This window comes from Brassica oleracea, chromosome C3 (genome assembly GCF_000695525.1).
Source record: "Brassica oleracea var. oleracea cultivar TO1000 chromosome C3, BOL, whole genome shotgun sequence".
In the NCBI taxonomy this organism is placed as follows: domain Eukaryota; kingdom Viridiplantae; phylum Streptophyta; class Magnoliopsida; order Brassicales; family Brassicaceae; genus Brassica; species Brassica oleracea.
In genome coordinates this window covers 38,270,244-38,287,175 of record NC_027750.1, presented here as the reverse complement: position 1 = coordinate 38,287,175, position 16,932 = coordinate 38,270,244, and positions in this window count along the sequence as shown.

Here is a 16,932-nt window from a genome sequence, read left to right as displayed (position 1 = left end):
GAGTTTATCGCTCTACAAACAGTTATAGCATAAGCCGACATTAGTCACTTAACATCTTTACCTCATACACCTGAGCACTACAGCATTTCAGAAAGAAGACACAAACATTTAGTGAAAAACAGGCTCACACTTCTCACTCATGCTGTGATGCCTCGCTCATACTAGACCTACGCTTTTGCAACATCCACTTACTTTAACCCAAGTTCTCAAAATGGATTATCCCTTTCACAAGCTATTTAGAATACAACCCAACTACAGCAAAATCCGAGTCTATGGTTGTCTTTGTTATCCTTGGCTAGGCTTATACACTGCTCATAAGATGGAAGACAAGTCAACCCCATGTATCTTCATCGATTATTCACCAACTCAAAGCAAATACTTATGTCTACAACTAAGTACCGGCCGAATATATGTCTCTCAACATGTTAGGTTTGACGAAAGAACCTTCCCATTCAAAACATCGACACTTATGCAATGTATCTTCTGTTCACTAGACCTGACATCGCTAATGCAGTCAACAATCTCTCTCAGTTCATGCATAAACCTATCAAAGATAACTGGAAACTATCCAAACACATACTGCGATATCTAGCTGGTACTCCCACCCATGGCATCTTCTTCTCTGGTACTAACAAACTGGTTCTCCATGGATACTCAGATGCAGATTGAGTGGACGATTCAGATGATTTTGTCTCAACAAACTCCTAAATCATTTACCTTGGACAATATCCGATATCATGGGTTTCAATGAAACAGAATGGGTAGCTCGTTCCTCTACTGAAGCAAAAGACAGAGTTGTTGCTAATGCTACCTCGGAAACTACATAGATATGCACTCTCCTTACCAAACTTGGAATTGAACTGCCTTTATTTCCTCTGCTACGCATGTCGGTGCCACTTTCTTATGCGCAAATCATGTTTTCCACTCGCGGATGAAGCACATTGCTATTGACTATCACTTCGTACGTGGACATGTCAAGAGAGGTGCTCTGAAAGTATCTCATGGCACCATACATGATCAATTATATGATGCTCTGACCAAACCAATGTCCCGTGCACGCTTCTTAGAACTACAAAATAAGATTGGAGTTACTTCGGATACTCCATCTTTGGGCATGTTGGAGATATGATTGTAATCTCTGTATATTCCATAGTCAAGATCCCATGTTTTAGGAAACTATTGTTATTATTTAACACCTAAGACTCTTGTATATAAAGCATATTGCATTGAACATTATTCACACAATTAATATAGCTTCTTACAATCTTGACGCTGTCTCAGTGGTCTCTCTTTCCTATGTTCTCCTCTGCCCGGTTTGGTTCCATATCCCACTGATGCTTGGCAAAGTTCTTTTGAGTCTTGCTCTTGGTTATTAATAGGGGTGTCAAAATGAGTCATAACTCATGAGTTGGCTTAGCTCAGCTCGATTTTTCATGAGCATGAGTTCTATTTTTAAGCTCATTTAATAAATGAATTTAATGATCGAACTTAATTTAGATCACAAGCTATATGAACAATCTTTAATGAACATGAGCTAACTCGTGAGCTTGGTCATATATATATATGGATAACTTCCATTTTTCTTATGCAAAAAGATAATTTCCATTATATATATGGACATGTTTCAATTTCATTTTATGATTTGAACGGATCAAGATTTTGAACATGAATCATCTAAAAACTCTCAAGTAGAATAGTTTTTTGGATCATCATTTATCTTTAACTTAATTAATTTTTTGGTGTTGGCCTATTTAGAATTTAATATTGATGTCTCTGATTTTTAAAAATATTTACATTTCGAATTATACTAAGGAACATCTTCTAATTTTTATTTATAATTATTTATAATTATTTTTATTATATTAGATCGCGAGTTGGCTCATTTAAGTCATGATTTAGATGATCTGAATTTGAGTTTACATATTAAAACTCATATAATAAATAAGCTGAGCTGAGCTACCTCATGAAAAATCCAAGCTCACTATATATAAGCTAGCTGAGTTGAGCGAGATAACTTATTTTGACACTCCTGTATTGTTAATTTAGCTTGTTCCATTTGTCACTGGAGCAATCTTTAGTCTTGGTGAAGTTCATCGTCTTTTGAATCTCGGAAGTGACTATAGGCAAGGATTTTGGTAACTTCAGACATTCGTAGTTTTCAGACTCTCCTCTGTGACTCTTTTTGGCGGGTCAATATATCCCAGTATCTTGGTTGATCCTTTGTCTCCCTTGGTAGCAGTGTAGCGGCCATGATGGGAAACACAACAAGCACCAGCTTCCAGCCCACCAAAAAAATTTGAAAAAATCAGCCTTTTTTTAGAACAAATCATTGATATATATGTTAATTTAGTTACATATAATACATAATAGGCCAAGCTTTTGAAAAATTGCTTGTGGTGTTTGCCATGTCAGGACCGGCACTGCTTGGTAGTGTTGGTCGATGTTTTTTTTACAGGTCTCAAGAGCCTCCTCTGCTTTGCGCTTTGGTCATCGTAGCCATCGGGTATGTTTTTTGGATTTTTTTTTTTCTTTTTGCGCTTTATAGACTATGGAACCTTCGACTACGAGGAGAGTGGGATGCTTTTGGCTCCTAACCGGATTAACTTGGGTGCCGTGGTAATGACGAGAAGATTCGGAGTTGCGCACAGCTTGGTTGTGTATCTGAATAGTTAAATCTACCAAATTCAATGTTGTACCAATCTTTTGCTTTACTACTAGTTTGTAAGATTTTGTATTGATGCTCTTTGAGGAAATGTTCATAAAAAATTTTCAATTTTGAAAAAAAAAATTGCATTTAGTGTTCTAAATCTATAATACTATTTAAGAAGTAAATTTGCTTACTTGACATTTTTCCATAATTTTAATGAATTTGCTTATTTTCATATTCTCTATGATTTTAGGATGATTAATATTGTTATTTAAATTATTATTTAAAATATATTTTAATATATATTTTGATTTTGATACTTTTATAGTCAGTTTCTCTGATTTTTATTGAAAATATTGATCCAAATACATATTATGATAAAATTTATCTATACTATTATTTGCCAAATGTTTTTTTCTTACAACAGAGCTCTCATGTAAAAATTAGATTGGTTATCCTTAATGAAATTATATATATATATATATATATATGATAATTTTAAAATAATTTATATTTATATATTAGATTTATCTGTTATATTAGATAATTGATTATAACTGGAGATAATAAATTGCCAAAACCATATTTTAAAAAGTAAGATAATTCTTATATATTGTGTTATTATCTGGAACTTATATCTTCTATTATAAATTTTTTAAAATTAAGATATGAAATATTTTATAACTAAAGACAAATCATGCAAAAAACAACTTCTACAAATATTTTTCTAAAATATTTTTAATATGTGAATATTTTAAAATCTAAAGACAATAATAAACATATATTAATAGATAAAAAAATTCATATATAAATAATTTGATGTTTAAATTTAATTTTATACAAACATAAAATAATAACTTATTATGTTGTTTTTAATTTAATAAAATGTAAAATAATAAGTATTTGTAAAAACATTATTACCATATGTGCAGGCAGAACACCTAGTTTAACATATTCAGTAGCAATCTCTCTTATTAAAACATAATCATCTTTTTAGACCCAACATTTTTTGTAAATTTTTAAAATGAATACACCCTTCTAATATATAGTTAAATCCACCTTTAATTAATTAATACTCCCTCCTTTTAATTTCGACTATTGTTATTTTATGGGCTTGGTGACGTGGACTAACTATTTTAGAAATAAACAGGTTAAACATCAGTAGTATGCAAACCCAAACATTAGTATGAAAATATGTTGTGCCAATAGATTATGTCATATTTATAATACACGAGAGTTAACATTATGACATCTCTATTATTTAAAATACAAATCGAAATAATCATGTTAGTTCAAAAAAAATATAATATCGATAGGTTTATAAAGTAACTGGTTCACGAATTCAAACGTTTTTTTTTTAAATCTAATAAATTAGTAGTACTAAAGTTGCCAATTTTAGTTTTTTTCACTCAGTTGACAATTGTAGTGCTATGAAAATACACACATAATATAATTTTAATGTTGGAACATAAAAGTATACCTACATAGGGGTGGTAATGGGATGTGAATTTGTATAATTGTTAAAATTCTCAAATTCTATTGTTAATGGTTAGTAGATTTTTACATTCTTATTGAAATCGAATATTATTGGTTTTATAATTATTTAATAACTTACAAAATCTCTTGTTATTCAAAAAGCATGATTTTTAATTATTTTGTAATTTCATCAATTCTAGTGTTATTACTACTTGATTTCTAGACAATTTTACTCTTAATATAAAACTTCAAAAATCTTGCATATATCCTTTAGATTTTTAAAATCATTATACTAGAATATTTTCATAAACTTTTTAAATATGAAAAACTCTTTAAAATTCTATAAAAATTTAACAAAACTCTTGAATTTTATAATCAACCATTTCTACATAATTCTACTCAATAACCCTTCCATAATTTCTACTAAAGTAACCGATAAATTGTGTCATGATTTTTAAATTATGTAACAAAATAATGTACAAAAGAATTCAAAACACTAATTCATATCAAACTTTGTGTTATAACTAAAAAAAAAACAATCAGCGTCCCATGATCTAGTATATATCAATATTGGAAAGACTCTATTATTTCCAGTGTGATTGGTAAACAAGGGAGAAAATGAGAATAAATAAAGTAGAGTAAATAAGAATAAAAGTTATAGAGTAAATGGGAGTAAAAGTGATGAAATAAACAAAATAATAAAACAAAAATAAAAATTATAACCAGAGACAGTGTTTCCCTCTTTAAAAGCTACAATGAAAAAAAAAACGCTTTCATACATTTGTTTACACACTAGAGGAAACATGATAAAATATAATTAAACTAGTATATGATCATTTCGTGCTACGCACGGGGTCAATTTTTTGCTTGCATTTTAATTATGTTTTTTTCATATAAAATTGTAATGTTCTTTAGTTTTTAATAAAAAGGGAACATATTTTGACTAATATGGATAACACAGAAAAATGCTGTATTTTCTCTATTCAGTTGTATTTGTATTTTTTCTAAATAAGTCTTTTCAAAATATTTTTTTTGTTAGAATTGATATAATAAAAATAAAACAAAAAAATTGAACATCCGTAAAATAGTCAACTTATATTAATAGACTCAACCCTTTCTATAGCTCGTACAGTCCACAAAGACATCTCGAACAGACTGCTTGCTCTAAAAATGACTCATCAGAAACCAATATGATGTTACACAGATGGAATGCTCTCTCTCTCATTTTCCCTGAAACTTAAGTCTTCTCTCACCTACAGCTATGTTTTCTCTGTCTTTTGTTTTTTTCCTGTTTTCAAACTTTTTTACTTGTTAACGTAGAGCATTCCTATGTGCTCTAAGCCTATTCTCGCTCTCATATTCTATTGCTGAGCAATCATTTGTAATACTTTTTTTGTTGGTGTAAATGTAACATTTCAAGAAAAAAAGATTTGTAAGATAGTGTGCTATGTGAAATAGCCAAACCAAACCAAACCAAACCAAATAATTTTTTTACCAATTTGCACCATTATAGTTCTTGATCTAAGTGTTGAGGTGTTTTGTTTCCTTTCCCCGTTTTTTTTATCATTATTCCTTAGCTGTGGCATGTGGGATATGCTACAAAAACAAAATATTAAAGAGCAACATAAGAGATAAAATCAGAGAAAAAATATGTATACGTGCCCTTTTTTCAAAAAAAAAATATATATATGTATACGTGTTTTCAAATTATGTACCATTCTTCTCTTTTACTATGTTTGCTACAGAGAACCTCTTTCGTTTTGTTTGTAGTTTGAGATTTCTTTTTCTTGATCGTTTGTCTGTTGGCAGGATAATGATTCTTTCTTGTTAAAATCTAGTTTGTCTTTTGTCTTCTTCCTTCTTTATTTATGTTTTTTGTTAAATGCAAAAGTAATGCAAGTAATTTATCACAGAAAGAACAATATTGTAAATACCAGTTTTGTAGATAACATAGTTGAACATACCTATTGTCGTTATCCTTGTTGATGTCAAAGCTTTGAAACAATGTACTCAAGTGCCATTTTTAACCTGAAATAAACAATTAAGAAATTGTTAATACAAAATAAGAAGAAACCAAATCTTAACTAAGAGTGATCATGAACTTGTTTGGAATTTATTGGTATCCGTAGAAGATCTCAATAGAAAGAGAGAAAAATCACTACAGAGCAATGGAGATTAAGAAAGAAAGATGAAAAACAGAGAGATCAAATAGAACGTGAAGTAAAAAGATTGAAATTATATATAGAAGAAAAAACAATTTCAAAAGTGATATTTATCTTTGAACGTGGTGATGATATTGTGAGAAAATTTAAGAATTTAGATACTTGGAAATTAAGGAAAACCGTGATCAAATGAATTTTTTTAATGAGAAATTTGTTTTTTTTTAAGTTTTGCCAAATGTCAAATTTTGGTTAGTTAGGCGACTTGCACTTTATTATATAAAAGATTGTTTTTCCACCTACATTAGAACCTCTATAAATTAATACTCGATAAATTAATAGTCTCTATAAATTAATAAATTTTTCCGGTCCCAACTTGGATCGGTTCAAAATTTCACACAAATCTATATAAAATAATAAGATAATAATTATATGGTCCCATTAAAATTATAAATTAATAATTTATATGTATATATTTTATATAAGTAAGTACCTATTATTATATTGTTTGTTTTATATTCACAATGAAATTATCTTTATAATTTCTTAACACTTAGTATATTTTTGATAAGATTTATTAACATTATATCGAAAATCACATTTAATTTCAAAAAATAACAATTAATGTCTATACACTAAAATCAAATGTTTTTATTATCTTAGAATAAATATATCTTAAAATAAAAAATCTAAATAACAAAAAATTTGTAAATTAATATCTTTATAAATTAATAAAATTTTAAAGTCCCAACATTATTAATTTATAGAAGTTCTACCGTAATTGGTGAAATTCACAGCATAAGCTAGAGGAATAAAATATTAGCTGAAAAATTATCGCTAAAAGTGACATATAGTCATAGCCTTCGAGTGTGATTGTTGGGGAAAGATTGAACTATGAGTAAATGAGAGAAACAAAATAAAGAGCGAAGAAAAGTTACAAATATGTGTTGCGCTGAGTTTTTCTACATTTATTTAGAGTAAAACATCTCTCATATGTTTGTGACAAAAAAAAAAACATCTTTCATATGTAGGGTAACTTAGACAATCTTTATTACTTTAATTGTTTTCTTTTTTCTACTTGATTGGAGTCAAACGAGCATAACTGAGCGGTAATTTTAATAGGGGATTTTTGTTGCGCTAAATATGTTATAGTGTTATACAGTCAGAGTACTAGATACAGATACAAAAAGTGCGTTTAAGAATTAGATGTACTAATTTAGCCAGGCGCGTGCAGCATAAACAAAAATATGCATGTAACAAGAAGTCGCATGGAAACACAGTTTATGATAAATTGACAAAAAGGAAACAAAATAAATAATGAATGTCGGCGTCAATAAACGCGTTGATTAATGTGACCACTATTTATTTTTTTTGGCTTCCACTTAGGGACGGCAATCGAGGATCGGGACCGCGGACCTGGCCCGTAAAAACTTGCTGCAGAGTGGAATTGGGCCTCCATTTGGTAAGCCCACAAAATTGCGAATCTCGCGGGACGGATTCAAAGCGGGACGGGTCGAAAGCGGGATGGACTACAGATTAACCTGCGGGATTTTGAAGACCCGCAACCCTAAATCTCCATTTCTGCTTTCACCTAAAACATAGAGAGAGAGAAAGAGAGAGAGAGAGAAGGCGATTCTACGTTATGTAGCTCCGGTGATGGTGGTTTCAGGGTCGATGATGCTTCCGGTCTCCCAAGCGCCTTCGATCTGCACCGGTGGAGCTTCTTCGAGTCATCATAAGGAATTTGAAAACTCACTTTCCACCGAAGAAGAAGATCTAGTTCCCGCAATGGATTCTTCATTGTTTTGCCTATATGTATTTGTTCACATTATCATACATTTTGGAGTTTTAGGTTTCAATATATCTTTAAATGACTTCTATTATTCTTATTTGCGGAAGAAGAAGTTGACGGTGAAGAAGAGAAATCTCCATCTTTTTGTCGCTTGTTGGTGATAATGATGAACAACAAGAAGTGTGATTGGTGTTTTCTTTTTATTTGTTTTTGGGAATAGCATCTTTGATTTGGTGTTGGTTTTATTTAATTTTGGATTCAGAAAACTAAAACATTTGTTATGAACTTATGAGTTATAATATTTGGATTCAACAACTAAAGTATTGTTTATTTTTAAAATGTTTCGAGTCTAACAAAAGTAAATAAACTAGTGTTTTGATCCAACTAAAATCTTCAACTAACAAGTATATTGTCTTATCCAGTTTAATCCTTGACTAAACTCACTTACTGATACATCATGAAACTGATGAAGCGTCCTGAATCATGTCTTGAAGCGTTCAGGAGTCATATGTCCGTTTGTAATTCTATGTCCCGCTGGCCGATCCGCAAAGGCCTACGTACATGTTTTGCAGTACGGGTTTGGTCAACCATTTTGGAGATCGTAGCCCGCGAGGGCCTGATCCGCCGTGACCCGCTCGAAGACGAGTCCGCTGCGGTACGAGACGGGATGGGACGGATCATTCCTACTTCCACTAGAGCATACTTATGTTGAACGTAAACGGTATTATGTTGAATCAGACGGATGGAAGGAAAATAGTTGATTGATATGATTACAACAGTTGTTAAAATTTTAAATGAAACGGATGGTAATCGTTTCTGGAAAACAGAAAGTTTATAACCATTTATTATAAACTGCCGGTTAAAGTCTCAAAAGTCTGCTTAACATCCAGAAAGTGTTATAAAAAGGTGGATTAATTTGATGGAAAAGTAACAAAACCATTATGATTACTCTTGTACAAAGGACAGTGGTGAAGCACTAACCAAAAGTGAAAAGATGCTAATGATATACTAAAATAATGTACATTTCATAGTTTAATAGCAGGTTTATTGATCACATATTAAACATGAAGACGCACAGCTGAAATAAAAGAACATATGCTTTGTGCTATCAGTCGGGACTCGGGACCAAAGACCAAAGCATGCATTTCGGCTAATGGCTACTGAAATAAAAATGATTCTCCTTTCTAGGGCCCATGATAAAATATTATACTGAAAGCCTCAAAAAGACCTGCATGAGCACTGAACAAAGAGTCCAATGGGTCATCCAGGTCAATGTTCGAATTATAACAAATCCATTTGTTACAAGTATTGGGCCTAATTCATATGGTTAACGAGACGAAGGAACAAAGGCACGAAGCAATTTGCAGGGTTTTACTGAATGTGGACTTTACAACATAAAATACGAACCACATTCGTTTGGTTTGTTGATTAACACGTACTAGTTGGTAACACATAGGCACAGAGTAAATGTATACTATAATATAACAAGAGTTCCATCGAACCAAAATCTAACCTATAATAAAAGGAGAATAAGCTCAAAATCTAAGGTGTCCACCTATGATTATTAATTCCAACCAATAATAGATCTCCACGTCATTGTTTCTTCTGTCGAAATAAAAACCAGTGGGCTTCTTCGTGTAGTGGCCCAAAGAAGCCCTAACATATGAAGAAAGCTTCGATCAAGCGATTATGACTTTCCCACTTCGTCTTCTTCGTTTCATCTTCATGAAATCTCCGTTATCCCGACCCATCTCTGTACAATCAATTGAATTCATTACTCTCCACTTTTTTAGTTCGTTTCGCATCCCTTTGTTACTCCATCTTTATAAAACCCTCTGGCTATACTTTTATCCACCCAGAAACGCTAACCTCCATTGAAGAAGCTGAAGCTATGGCGATGAAACCCAACGGGGAGTCTCCCCTCTTCACCGAAAACTCTCCCGTCGCTTTATATTACTGCAATCGGTGCCGGAATGGTCGTCTACTAGATCGCAAGATGAGACCTTCAACGATGTGGAGATGACATGGAAATAACGGATAGTGAGATTCTTCTTTGCTTTCGTGTCCTGAAACATTTTCAAAAAAGAAACCACTCTTAAAGCTTGGTTTTTGGAATTTCGGATCCTCAAGGTAATTGATTTTTCAGCCAAATGGATTTCCTAGCTTCCAATGAATAGTTATTCTTAACATGAATTTATGGATGTCAATTGTGAAGAGGCTAACAGGTTCAGGAAGGCTCAGTGGGCATCCTACTGTGTTCTCACTTCTTAGTGCACCACAGCTTAGTTAAATTCAAAGTTTTCTCCCAACACTTTTCCTCTCTTCTTTTATTGACAGCTATCAACATGAGATTCATTAAATCTTTTCAATTGTTCCATGGTTAGTCTCTACTGATTTTCCACTACATAGTCTCATATTGAATATTACATTTGATGTTCTGATCGCGTACTTCAGACATTAGCTTCTATATCCACCTTAGCATCCTAAGAGTTGTGAAGTTTCTTCTACATCTACACCAATTCATGTGATTATTTGTCGTTGTTTGTAGGTTATGGCTCTTTCAAGTGATTTCGACCGGAGTGTATACATAGGTGAGATTATTAGGACTTCTCCCTCAAAATACTCAAATTTAGCCCTGTCTTGTTTTCTCTTTTACTGATATATTTTGTTATTCATAGCAGTAGAATATGATTAGTCCATCGTAAAACTTGGCTTCATTGAGATCATAAAGGGTATGCTTTTCAATTTTTCAGGCTATTATAATAAGAGGCCTTCAGGGAATATAAAAGTACAGAACTTATCTATGTCTGTTTTTGGGATGGCTTTTAGTGTTGTTGCTATATTGATCCAAGATTTCGATGCCATCGCAAATAAGTTAAGACAAAACTCATCTTCGTATTTGTATACATATTCAGTAACCAATTTCCTCAAGCTTCATGTAAATTAATTCAAGAAACTGCCACTTATTTATAGTGTTGGTATCAGAGAGCTCATTATTATCGGGTTGCTGAATTATTATCCCGCTATGTCGCTGCTCAGGTATTAGAGGGGTCGGTTTATCATTTTCAGGAGATTCTTCCATGGGTACTCATTCATCGAAGTACTGATGATTCTTAACCACACTTTTCAGGTAAAAGCTGCTTCTGAGGCCAAATTCTTCTCTTAACTCTTAATCTCAGTTTATGTGTAGTTAACACATTAAAACATTACTCCCATGTTTGTTTTGCAGTGGTATTGTTGTGTCGATGGTGATGGAATATGCAGAGAATATTGTAAAGGTAGTAAACTGGAAAATGCATATTCAATTCACCAGCAGATTCCCCCAAGTAGTCACCTTTGTATATGGGTTTTAACCTTTATCAATATGTATGTAGGTTTATTTGACAACAGTGGCACTGCTTCTCACTGCAGTTATCTCTGTATACTTATTCAATTTTCATGTTTCATTAGCCTTTTTTCTGGGTTCAAGTAAGTTAACCGCATTTGCCTTTCTCATTACAATCCATCTAACCTTTTCACATAAAGTAGCCTAACATACGAGCTGATGTTTACTGTGTTCGCACTTTGCAGGAGATTTGAAATGATCTATTGGAATCTTTTAAGATGAATGTATATATTGTTATATAAACCTTTTTTGTTCAACTATTGATATGTAAAGCAAAACAGAGGAGTTTGCGTATGAGATAGAGAGAGAGAATCTCTACTTAAAACATATTCTATAGAGTATCATCAAAGGTCTGCACTAATACCAGTCAATTTTGATGGTTGAGAACGCAGTTTTGGGTTTACATGAATTCACGGTTTTTAAAATAAAACGTATGTCCCAAATTTCTTGAAGAATGAATCAACTTCACTTTCATAATTTTAATATTTGTCAATTATTTTTAAGTAAATAAAACAACGATATTTTTATACAGCACAATCTGAGCGTGTGATTTTGGGCAGTGATCCTGATTCTCTCATTGTTAAATACAACAGCTAATTCTTTGTGTATGCGGCTTAAGATTTTGACTATACAATAATACATTTTCACATCTTGAAATTGAGCGAAAAAACAATTTTAAAGCATTAACGGAAAGACATCTGCTCTGGTTCGATCAGGAGTCATGACTAAACATGGTTTTCCCTCATTGTTACTAATTCCTATACATAAATAGACAAGGCCATTTTGTGTTCTAAAATGTTTTTTTAATTAGCCCTTTTTTCCAAACAGGTATTTATAAGCTTTAAAACAAACTATAATTTACAGTAACACTATACTCCTTCAGTTCCAATTTACGTTGTGTTTTAAGATTTTTAATTTGCTTCATAATAAGTAATGTTCTCTATATTCTAGACAATATTTAATGTTGTTTGAAATTTGTGACCAGCTACAAAATGGTAAAAAAACATTATTGGTTGAATTAATTTTATTTAATGATGTTTTTATGCAACCAAGATAAAATGTTATATTTTTTAATCTATGAATATTAATCTTAAATATCAAGTATAATGAAACAGAAAGAGTACTTTGCAAATGACATGGAGAGTCGATATTTTGTGGGCAATTAAATTATGTATATTGTTTTTTAATTAGTTGAATTTTATAAAAAATGACGGATATTTAAAGTAATAACTTTTTAATATTAGTGATTTTAGCTAAAACTAAGTTACATTTTGAAACAGATGAAATAATTTGTATACTAACTTTTCACAAATATGAGGACAATATTTTAAAAGTGGTATCACTTTGAATTTCTCTCATTCTGTGCGGTCCTAATTGGAAGGAAATAAGGTAGGTCAATTAATGGTGATGTAATGAAGACATACATATGTTTTTCCAGTTATTAAACAAAATAGAATTAATTCACAACATCTATAAATTATATCCAGCTCAAGACAACATAGAAGAGTTTCCATACCTTCTAATATTTTGATATCTCAATATATTAGAAAAAGTCCAACCGTAAAAAAAACTATACATTGCAATTGGAAAAAGAAAACAAATAAAAATTAATCAAAATCTTCTAAGGTATATGACCAGCATAAAGAATGGGTGGAGTCATATATCATGTTTGTCTTGACTAATCATGTAAAAAATATAGTGTAATCAGTGTTAAGGGAAGAAGAAAGAAATGGAAGGCAAAAGCATAAGTTTTAAAAATATGAGTCATCATTGATAATTAGAGCATATCCAACTCAACTCTTTAATTCACTCTAAATAGAATTTAGAATAATAAATATTTCAACTCCATTTTATTTTTTAATTTCGTAATGAAATTAAAATGAATTTACTCTATAACTGGAATGATACTTTTTTTTGTTTATTACTTTATTTTTACTCCAAAAATGGATTAGAGTTAAAGTGAATTTAATTTCATTTTAGAGTTACTCTATTTTGAAGAAAATAGAGAATTTTACATTAGAAATGCTCTTAATCCAAAAAATAAAATAAAAATGACATCCAAACAATAAATAAATATTAAATCATGAAAGAGTAAATTACATCATATATAGAGACGACAACATTCAACTTCTTTGCAAGTAAATTTACATATATAGACTCAAGAAATATAACAAAATGTCATCAAATTATATTGTATATATATATATATATGTATATATATATTTGTGATTTATTTTCAGCCACATGAATATTTTCATGATACTTTGTTCTTTATACCAAAACAATAAACAAATTTATCAATAGCACATACACAACTAAAAAAATATCGGATCCTTTATAGAATAACAACAAAAGATAGAATGATGGTAAAGAAATGGAAATAACAATTCTCTGCAATTAAAGAATAAGAAAAATAAAGAAACAATGCAAAGTAAAACAAAAAATATACACACAGAGCAAGACTTAGTAATATAAGTTCATAATAGAATTTTCTAAAAGTGTGTTCCAAAAAAACATATACACAAAAAGCAAGACTTAGCAAAATACATTCACAATATAATTTCCATAATTTACAGTATTCAGTTATGCTAAAAAATATTTTATTAGTTAATTGTGTTACTATTTTTTGTTAGTTATAATAGAAACATATTTGACAATAATATTATTTTCATGCTATAATGATGAAAATTGTAATACTAAACTTATCCATAAATACCAGTAGTTTACATATAAAGTAATAAAAATATTCACTTCAGACTGGTAAGACAGAAAAATTATTTTAAATTTAAAATATTAGTTAAATAAAATTAAAAATGTGAAAATTTTCATATAAATAGAAAATAGTAAATATAACAAAACTAATTATATTATCCGCGCGTAGCGCGGAAAAAAGATCTAGTTCTATTAAAAATGCAAATTTGAAAACATACAAGACAAAACAACAAACCAAACGAAAAAATAAAATTTTATTTTAAAATATTAAACCTAATTTATAACGATATTAATACGGCTCAATTATTTTTTCAAAAGTAGTAAACTAAACAGAAACCTAGAATGGGAAACCTCTAGCAAACAATGCTTTTAAGAGCTAGTCTCAACGGTTGGGATAAGATGGTGCATTGCTCACCGTTAGTTCCCCTAGGGATGATGCAAGCCAGTCCCAAATCAGTTACTACTTACTGATACAACCATCGTCTCAGCTTTTGTCTCAGCTTTTAACTAATGAAGCATACATGTCTTGGCGTGTCAACCTTGCCACTTATCCACTAACTCTTCTCCCTCAGGATATATCTCTTTTTTTAACGACCTCAGGATAAATCTCTAACACTATAAACAACATTTTTTATAAATCTATTTCAACACTAGGAATCAATTTTTTCATACATATATGGACCCAAACAAACCAATACATCAGTGAAACAAAAGAATTAACCTCAATCGCAGACCAAAACAAAAGATAGCGAGGTAGAGGTGAGACTCCTTAAACAAAATAAAAAGAGAACCACAAGGGAAACCACGCGCTACATATGATTAAGCAAAAAATTTAGATATCACACTCTTTAAAATCAAATGGACACGGGCATTTGTTTTTCAATTAACCTGTTCCAATTTTCATTGCTCCTAAAGATCGGAGAGAACCACACATCTACTAGACATCCATTTGAAGGATGGCCAATGAGAGGTCTTAACAACATTTAATATAAGGGGGGTTAGTGGGAGATGGATTTTGAAGGAGTTGAAGAATTTAAAGATTCTATTGTTATTGGTAACATGATTCTTAGATTCCTAAAAAGTCTTGTGTTATTGCTTTGGTGATTTTAAAATTCCATATAAATCTTTTGTTATTCAAAAAGTTGAGTATTTTCTGATTTGTTAATTCTATTAAATTATGGTGTTATTGGAACAAAGATTCATTACATTTTAACTCATTACTCATAACTTTCAAAATACTATAGTTAACTCATGTATTCTTAAAGTTGAGATGACAAAATCAATATCTCTTTTATCATACGTGATTGTTTATATGTGAGGCACCACCACGTTTTGTTTTTCCTATTGAATAACAATCATGTTTCTCAATGACCAAAACGTGGCATGAATAAACAATCATACCAACAAACCTCAACCACGTTTTATTTATAACTCAATCATATCATTTTAATGTGACTTGTTCCTCTAAAATGATAAATCCAGAAAATAACACCATCACAAATGAAAAAAATAAGTTATAAATCATTGAGAAACGTAGAAGTAACCATTAACGCTGACTTCCAGCTTCTACAGCGTCATTCCACATACTTAAAGCTATTGAGTCTCTCTAGTTGTTAGCATATTCTCTTTGTTGAGATTCGAGAGCACCCACATGTATAACTTCTTCAAAGTTTGCTTGGTCATTGTTTGGAGTGATCGCTTCCTCTGGAAAAGCATCAGACCGACAATGCTTCCGTAGAAAGTTATGTAATCCAACACAAGCTAAAACCAATTCTGCTTGTGTTGTAAAAGGAAAAGGAGGCGCCGACTTAAAAATCAAAAAACGAGATTTGAAAATACCGAAGATTCGCTCAATCACGTTTCTCAAAGATGCATGCCGCAAATTGAACAATTCGTTTTGGTTTTTAGGATCACGGCCTTCACCTTTAAATTCTTGTAAATGATAGCGAGTAAGTCTGAATGGAGCTAAAAACTCGTTTTGGTATTAAGCCTCGTTAATTCTCTTGCGTATTTATTTTATTTAAATGAAAATGTGTTTTGGGGTAATTCTATCCTCTGATTTACCAGTTTAAAAATAAATTAAAAGTGTACTTTTAATGAAGTGGAACGTGAACCAAATTTACCTCATTTGCTTTTAACGTTTTTGTTGTTGTTGTTGTCAATTACCTCTTTTATAAAAGTAAAACATAAATGTTTATTATGTTTTATAACTTCAATAATATATGCCCACGTTATAGAGGTATGTCACATTAGTATAGGAAGTGGAAGCCTGCGAGCCTTTATGAAAATATAAACTCGTTTTCTCTTACATCTTGTATCATAAATTACTATTTGCACAACCGATAAATTAATAGATGAAATAAATACAAGTTAGAACAATTCTATTTACACTAAAAGCAGTGTGGTCTTCTCGCATAGGCCATAGCTGTGAACCCATGCACCTTTAGAGCCTAGAGACGCTTGTAGCTGAACCTATTTAAGCACCTTTTGTTTTCATTTATTATTTATTGGCGTCGTCGATACAAATTTTTCTCCAACATTAATTACAAAGATGATTAGTTAGTTCTTACTTTACGGTGAATACAGTAACAAATAAATACATGCAACTAATCCTCACAACTAACAACATCACAATCATAGTGTAAATAAGAACTTAACTGAAAAATAAAATAACAGCTTAATGGAACTGTATAACTATATAGTCTTCCTAAATATTCAAAATATACAAAAAGATTCAAACGTTTGACCGATAGGGAGGTTA